Source organism: Atta colombica, unplaced genomic scaffold (genome assembly GCF_001594045.1).
Source record: "Atta colombica isolate Treedump-2 unplaced genomic scaffold, Acol1.0 scaffold47, whole genome shotgun sequence".
NCBI lineage: Eukaryota > Metazoa > Arthropoda > Insecta > Hymenoptera > Formicidae > Atta > Atta colombica.
In genome coordinates this window covers 274,151-283,393 of record NW_017259536.1, presented here as the reverse complement: position 1 = coordinate 283,393, position 9,243 = coordinate 274,151, and the positions used below count along the sequence as shown (strand labels likewise).

Below are 9,243 nucleotides of genomic sequence, written 5' to 3'. Positions count from 1 at the left end.
TTTATAATATAATATAATATAATAAAGCAATTTATTTTGATGGTTTTTTTTGGGCGTTAACCTTTACTTGGGTGTAACCTTCAGCTGATTGTCCGAAATTACACCAAAATTTTAGCGTTCTTTTTGAATGCTTAACATCAAAAATTAAAGGTATATTTTCGTAAGGAGCTCGTTCTTCATTAAAAAGTTATTAAAAAAAAGTTTTAAAAATAACGTTTCATTTCTACTGTACAAATATAGTATAAATTAAATACTATTTTACTTTCATTTACATTTAATGGATATATAATAATCTAACTTTAACATAATCATGTATCATGGTTATGTGAGTTAAGTAATTATATATCCATTAAATGTAAATGAATAAAATAGTATTTAATACTGTGCATGATTGGATTAGAGTTAGATTATTATACATCATTAAACTTTTCAAATATTTCTGAGTATTTCTAAAAAATGTTCCAATTCATTCTCCCGCTCTCCCCCCTGCTTGGAGGCGCACGACTTTCACGCGAAACGATCCTATTTTTTGTTTTTAAAGCAGTGATTTTGTAGAAACACTAAGTTACTGCTTTAAAAACACAAATTCACTACTTTACAAACAAATTCACTACTTTACAAACAAATTCATTGTTTTTCAAATAAGTTTACATGGGTTTCGATTTTCCACGCGGAGCGACTTTCGCTTTACTTCCCTCTCTGTCTTATAGTAGAAATAAAATGTAGAAATAAAATGCTATTTTTTCAAACTTCATTATTGTTAAAGCAGGAGGGGAGAGGTGGGATGAGAGTTGCTTTATGTAGAAAGTCATTACGTAATCAAGGAAGGATATAGAATAGCTTTTAATATTGTATAAAGCAGAAATAAATTGTTATTTTTTCAAACTTTTTTTTGTTGATAACTTTTAAACGAAGAACGAACACTAAAACTACTTGAAGATCACTCAGAATTATAGTTTGACAACATGTGCTAAGATCAAGATCATTTACCATATTGTCGATATTTAACAAATTATAAATTAGAATGATGAAATTAAAATGAATATTGAATATCGGATTGTTCTTTAATTACATTTATAAAATTGTTAGAGAAATGTTATAAAAGAGCGAAATTAGACAATTAAATGCGATAATTCCATTATAAAAGTATTATTGATACATTATACAACTCAAACAATTATTTCAGTACGTCGAATTTTAATAGCATATTTCACTGGCCACATTGATGCGCACTGAGTGCGCACTAGACGAGAATAACGTTTCACTGAGCGTTTCATACGAAAACGGTGTACTGTTTTACTGATTGTGAAAAGCTTAATGCAAAGTTTTTACATTTTATTGCAAGAATTCGGCACGAACTCCGAAATATGGTGCCAGTTTAGGGAAATATAGCTATGCAGGATGTACGATTAGCATTTGAACTATTAGATTTGCTTTCTTCATCATCTAGTAGTGATGAAAGAGAATTATTCTTAAAAGATCTACGAAAAATTTCACAAATTTTATTGAGATAGAACATAACTTTATGGATATGGGAGTAAATATATATATAATTAATGTTTTCATTATTTCTGCATATAGTTGTAACGTCCGAGTGTCAAAAGCTCACTAATCGGTTATGACTTTAGAGCACATACTATAGCTGGGAATCGCACGACTTATATATACCTGCACAGTTGATCGAGCCACGAGCACGATCTCCCTACCATAGATCACGTACTAACTGCGTGAACCGTTATTACTACTCTTGCCATTATAATTATGTATTTTAAATAAATCATTTAAAGAAAAGAATTATATTTATTTCAAAAAACGTAATAAGGAAGGAGTATCTCCCCTCTTTAACCATCAAATAATAAAAAGAACAATTGTTTATTATAAGAGTCACGTAATTGCGCCATAAAATATTCCATAAAGAAAAAATACACAGGAAAAATACCTATGAACTGATCGTTGAGACTGAGAGAAAATACAAAAACAGCTAGCGATGCCTCATATTAATTATAATCATCGGAATCGGAGCACGGAATACTCAACGAGTATTAGAATTCAACGTATCGAACAGATATTAGATAATACGCGAAACGCGTATATAAAAACAGCAAACTCTATAACAGACAGTTGTAGATGCATTTCAATCATCAAACGACAAAATCAAACATGAAGTTACCTCATATCCATGAAATAGTGATATCGTTAATATTTAGCAATATTTAGCAATAGGCAAATGAAAATCTATAGAATATTTTAGAATCATGCTCGAAATTACTTCTCTTATCGCGAGACATCATCCCTTTAAAGTATTTAAACCAATGCAAGAATCTCACTCTCATTCCACTTATTCTCATCCGAGCTATAGCTCACCTTGTTCATTCAGTTTATTAGTCTTAAATTATTATTTCTCCGGTAGCACGGTAAGCACGACACGTTTCGATACTTAGAATATTTTTCGGTCTCGCTATGCTAGTGGCTAAGTTCCGACGGGGAATTTAGAATTTTCACGGCACTGCAGTTTTTGTACTTATAAAATTCTCATTACTTCGCTATACTTATAAATTTCGTGTAACTACAATTTCTTGTACTTATAATTTTCACATAACTTCGATACTTGTAAACTCCTCGTACTTACAGTTCCAACTTGTAATTCTCGTGTTACGCGCACTTTCTTTATACTTATACAATAATTCCTATCGATAAATCAATTCTTTCAAGCTCTGGAAGAGTCTTGCGTTCTTTTCATATAACAATAAACAATAACAGTATTATCTAACAATATAGTTAATATTTATCTAGAGTCCTATCATGAAAAGAACGATTGTCGTATTGCCGAGCGCGGAACTCTTTCTCGAATAGTTCGCGTCCTCTTATCTGACACGTATCTAGCCTAAAGAATCTCTTGATGTAGCGCATTTTCCATAGGATATCGCCTCTCTTTCTCTCGCCTTGGCACGCCTTCATTTCAGGGCTGTTCCAGGGCATTTCCTTAATTATCAGACCTTGGCGCTTGCCTTCGAGTCTGGCTTTTCTTCCTTCTTTATCTTTGGTGCTCTTGCTGAGGGTGATTTCAGGCTACCTTCCTCACTCAGGGCTAAGCGCTTGCCGTCGGGCACCCATTCCTCTCCGCTCCTATCACAACGCCCGTGCTTGCTCGAATAAGGACATTTCCGTCGCCGATAAGGGAAAAGTCATCACTCCCCCACCCTTCTCCCTTACCCCGCAGTCTCTATTCAGTTATATTTTATCTTACGCTAACACACACTCTCTCTCTCTCTCTCTCTCTTTCTCTCTCTCTCTCTCTCTGTCTCTCTCTCGGGCATCCAGCCAATTTCTTTATCACCATAGATGCCAAGATCGAGACACGGAGGATGCAAACTCCAACTGCGGCAGCTAGAAAAAAAAGTTGTACCAGCACGGATCCCAGGGTGCTCGAACCCGGACCGATCTCCTCCTCATCCGGCATTCTTCCGGATACCCCATCACACCGAGCCAGTCGCGAAATCTATAGGCCGAATACTAAGGGAAGATCTCCCGCCTTCTTCCGCCGGACACGTCGAGGCTCAATGAGGATCCCTACGAGATCAATTAAGGTCATCGGGAAGCCTTGCGTCGCTCAAAACTACTGAGTTAAGAAAGATCGTCAAATAAATTATTGTTTCACTTCTTTCTTATTTACTATTTTCTTCCCGATTCTCTCAAAGAACTCTAAGGGACGACAACACTCGACCTGTTTATGGTCATATCACATGACCCTTATATAAGGCGCCTCTGGTAGAGCTCCTAAACGAATCAGGAAGCGGTCGCGTAATAATCGCGAAAACCTATTTTGGATGACATCCACTATTCCCTCTTATCGGAGTTGAGGCTCTACCCCAAGTGCCGCCTCCTCTCCGCGGGCTCTTCGCGATCTTTCAATGTCCGCCAAATTAGGCCAGAACGTGACAATAATATTACATGAAACAAGCACTCAAGCAGAAATTTTGGTCAGATGCTGATATGGATCTGATAAGCATATCCTGGCGCCTATCATGCGTTCATCAGGTGCCCTAGTAGAGTCCTGACTATAATGTCGAGAATTGAGATTGCCTGATTAGGATTTTCTTTATCAGAATCTTATCAGAATCTGATTTTCTTATCAGGACCTGATGATTTCCTTATTAGATCCCTTATTGTCTAAAAACACTATAATCCTGAAAAAAATTAATAAATTTATGATTAAAATACGTTATTGATTCACATCATCATATTCTAGAATACACACGACAAAATTATAATTAAAAAAAAAATTTTCCCCTATACGTGGGAATTAATTTGATGGTATCTTGAAACAATCATCCATCTGTAAACTACACTATATATCGCATTACTTGATCTCTGTAATCGTACGGAAACTATTATTTCGATGAGTCATGAACACTGAAGGTTAATAAACGTAATATATCTGGTCAATCCTGATAAGTGCGATTTAATTGATCATCTAGTCAGTTATTATTATACCATTATTATTATTATACCAATACTAATTTTTTTACACATGTAAAATACTGCAACTGAGCAAAATTAGTTAGATAATTATTCAATCCAATAGCCTCAATTTTAATTATAAAAATTATGTTCAGTAAAGCGTTTTTATACAAAATAAAAGAATCTGATAGAAAATAAGTCGCTCTAACCTGCGAGATATTAAACTTAACTTAAAGTTAACAACTTTATGAGTTAGGAAATCTGTCATATGTAGGACATAATAGAAATATGGAATGAATTATACACAACGATTTATATCGCAATGAAAAGGCTTGCTTTAGCCTTATAAGAAACTTTTAAAAGATAATTTCTATACTTTATTTAAGAATATGATATTAATTATGTATAATTCCTAAATGTTACATGAAAGATCGTGTACCAGTTTTAAAAAAACATATAGTTACAAAATAATTTATCTTTCAAGTTGATGCAGGAATTTGGCATGAATTGTATATGACGATTTATACCGTCATGAAAAGATTTTAATTACTAATTTAGCAATTAAGATACTCTTAAGAAATTACTTTTTTACATGACGCCAAAATAATAAAGGTATCGTATCATCCCAGTAAAATGGAATTACTGAATGAATAGAAATTGGATTAAATATATGAAATAAAAAAGAATTAAGAAAAATTAAAAAATTTGTTAGAATACTGAAGATGACTAAATAGAAGGTCGAAACGGATATTATCATTGTCTTAATGAATTGATAAATTATAATTTCACTGTAATAAGTGGCGTAGGCTTTTTATGCTCCTTTCTCAACTTAAGTTGATAGTCGATAAGCCGTTATTCAATTTGTAAAATAATAATAAAAAGAATTAATTTTTAGCCAAAATGAATTCCTTCAAATCTGATTCAATTCCTTATTTGTCCTATTCTATTTTATTTACTGAGATATGAATAATAAATCACACAAAATTCCAATAGTATTCTTGTAATATTTTCATAATTTCATAACTTCAATTATATTCTAGCAAGATTCACGTTATATGCGCGTAAAATTCATATAATCTGCAAGATTCATGTAACATGCATGTAAAAATCATGTAACATGGGTGTTACAAAATTAATGCATTTTTGATTTATTTACATATCGTATACGATATATTCTTATGCGATCTTGTCCGATGTTTCTGTCCGAAATTCATATGTGAAAATTTTTTTGAAAGATCTCACAAGAATTTTTCTTGTAAGAATTTGCAACACACACGCTAATGCATACGCACACGCACACACACACACACACACACATACACACACACACACACATACACACACACACACACATACACACACACACACACGCACGCACGCACGCACGCACGCACGCACGCACAGAATTATCATTTCCTGAGGACTTGATTGTACAGGGTGGGCCATTTAAAATTTGGAATTTAATTTGGCTCTAAAAAAAAAACGCAATGAATATTTTTCAAAGTATGGCTTTATTGGAAAGGTAGTACATTGCCATTAAATACAATTTCATTCAAATGACTTCCACGGCTGGCTGCATAATACCCCTTCTATCAACCCAATTTTTCAGTACATTTTCCACTATATGGGCGTATTTCATCGATAGCAACTTTGATTTCATGTTTTAATTCTTGAATCGTTCCTGGCTAGTTAGCGTAACACTCATCCTTGACGGTTCCCCATAAAAAATAGTCCAGCGGAGTCAAATCGCAGCTGCAAGGCGGTCAATTGACATCAGCATTTCGGCTGATTATGCGAACAGTTTGGGTTGAAGACTCACCATTTTGGAAGTAAGTTTTCAATATTTCCCAATTTTGTTCAAGCGTATAGTGACCCATTTCGTAAATATCAAACAAAAAACTAAATTTCTGATACGTCATAAATGTTATTACGCCTTTCAAACTCAAAATAATCGATAGTTGAAATTCTAAACGCTAGATGGCCCTGTACATCAATCCCTAATAATCATGTACATCATGCTCTAACAAATTTTTGCTCGGGCAGCTGACTGACATTCTTGGTTATGGGTGTAATGAATGCAATTCATGTAGTCTTATTAGTGATCAGTGAAAAACGTTATATTAGTGATCAGTCAGCTGCTTGCCGCATGTAAATACATATTGTGTTTCAGACATGTTTCTTCTTTCATATGTTCAATTGCCGAATAATCAATCGTTTCGCGTATAGAAAATTGTTAGGGATAGCTTTATGTAACATGAGGCTCTGATCATTATTTATTAGAGATGCCTATAAGAAAGCATGTAAGAAATTTCCTTACTTTAATCTAATAAGGTCCCGATCATAATTTAATAGATTATAATATGTTATAGATTTTAATTTAATAGATTATAATATGTTATAAGTAAGGCTTACTTATTTATATCTAATAAAGTCCTTATCGAAATTTGATAACAATACATCAACTTTATATTTATTTATTAAGGCTAACTTATAAGGATCTGAAAAGAATTTATTAGAGATGTCAAGTGGTAAAGTATATGTGCTATATATGACAGATTTCTTAACCTATAAAGTTAATTTTAAGTTAAATTAAATATCTCGCAGAATACAACAACTTTTCTTTCTGCTAGATTCTTTCATTTTGTATAAAAATGCGTCTATTGAACATAATTTTGATTATTGAGGTTGAAGATATTAAATTGAATAATTTTGTAACTAATTTTGCCCATTGTTAGTTACATTATTTTCGCATAAGAAGAATTAATATATATTGGGTTGTCCAGAAAGTTCATGCCGATGTTGAAAGAAAATTGAAACGCAGAAGATTTAAATTTTAATATACATTTATTAAATTATATAGATTAGTCGGCACGAACTTTCCAGACAACCCAATAGTATTCAAGAGGAATTAATATATAGTATTTGATAGTAAGTATAATAGTAATTGATAATAGTAATTGAGTGGATGTTCAGTTCTATCGCTCAAATTTCTATATAGGATTATGTAGACAAATATATTACAACTATACATTCATTAACATTCAATGTTCGTGAATTATCGAAGTAGCTGTTTCCGTAAGATTACAAAGGTCAAGCAACGTAAATGGTGATATGTATTTGGATAAGTGACCGTTTTAAAAGACCATAAAATTAATTCTCAATAATAATCCTAATAATTTTTCCTTACAAGACCTTGATAAATTTTTCTGGCCCTGAGTAGTTTTTCCTTATAGAGTCCTAATAATTTTTCCTGATAAACAATTTGCTACATGCCATATAGGGCCCAAATTATCTAACCTATAGTAATAGAACCTGATTAATTTTAAAGCATACTAATCAGATTCTTTTTTAAGCCCTAACAATTTTCTACACAGATTGTGTTTGTCAGTGATTAATTGGTAAATCGGTTTATATATATATATATATTTTTTTTTATATATATAAAAATTGGAAAGGATATGGGCAGTACGAGTCAAGTGCATAAGATTTCGCACAAATAACATATCTATGGAACTTCTTTATTCACTAAAACGCGCTTGTTTTGACTCACTTTTGATTTTTCCTCAGAGACAAAATAAACTAACATATATAAAAACTATGAATAAAAGTTATTCTATTATGGTGAGCTCTATATAAATTTATATAAACATAACGGAGCATCGGTTACAAGAAGACCATGATTTTGATTGGGATATTACAATACTGAACGAGGACCCTCACTACAGGAAGAAATTGATTTCGGAGATGATATTCATCAGGAGATGCATGGACTCAATCTGACGGATATGGAGGGCCTTCCCAAGGTCTACTTTCCGACAAGCTATAAAGGCTTGAATTGTTGTCACGTCTAGTCAGTCAGTGCCGTTCATACACAGTAATGAGTCCTTCTGGCATGTTTATCGATTATTTTCCAACTTTCTTGTTCTTGAAATTGATTAACGCTTTAATGTTACATTTTTTCATTTGTTATCTCGGAAAATTACTAACTAAAAAACAAAAAGTGACTCACTCCGTAAAATTTAGGATTCGAAAGCAAAATTATCCTATCAACAATAATCCCGCGATTATTTCTATTTTTTGAGAAACCGGATACTGTGATCAAAAATTCAAATATCCATTCGAAAAAGTCGGTTTGTGGTACCAATTGAACTCTATCACCTCCTAGTGAACTGAAGTTTAGGATGCTGAGAATTAAAAATCTCAAGAATGGAACTAACCGAAGATGCAGATGCCGCCAAAAATATGTCGTCAACAAACTTATAATAAAAGGGCAATGGAAATCGAATCAAAGACAAAGCTCTAATTTCTGTTATAGCTTTCGCATAATTAGATCCGCGATGATGAGACAACAGAGAACTCATAGGAATCCAGTATAATTCTAAATATCTATATTAATTAATATTTAACACTATCAAAATCAAAAAAAGTAGAATCTAAAAAAAGCTGAACTGCTTCGATGAAATCCTCTTCCGGTAAACAACAACTCCAGAAATAAATCACTAATGGTCTTTAATACAGTTCATCGCATATCATCAATGGAGACGATAGTGAAGAGGCTCCAATGACATTAATTAAAATTCATCATTCAAATGTCTACCATCAAGTTCCTTAACAAATTTAAAACTTTTCGATATGACTATCTGCCAGGATAGGAATTGTTTTTATGATAATATTATGAAGAAATATTGTTAATGAATACACAGGGCTATTTATCGAAAAAATTATTATACGAAAGGAGTAATCCTGCTTATGTACCTTTGGAAGGGCGACCCTCGGAAGTAT

The 9,243-nt window shown here is 32.7% G+C and overlaps 1 pseudogene; it reads right to left on the bottom strand.

Annotated features, from left to right (window-relative positions):
* Positions 1 to 2,990: 2,990 nt before the first annotated feature.
* Positions 2,991 to 9,243, bottom strand: part of LOC108691431 — an 11,991-nt pseudogene continuing 5,738 nt past the window's right edge.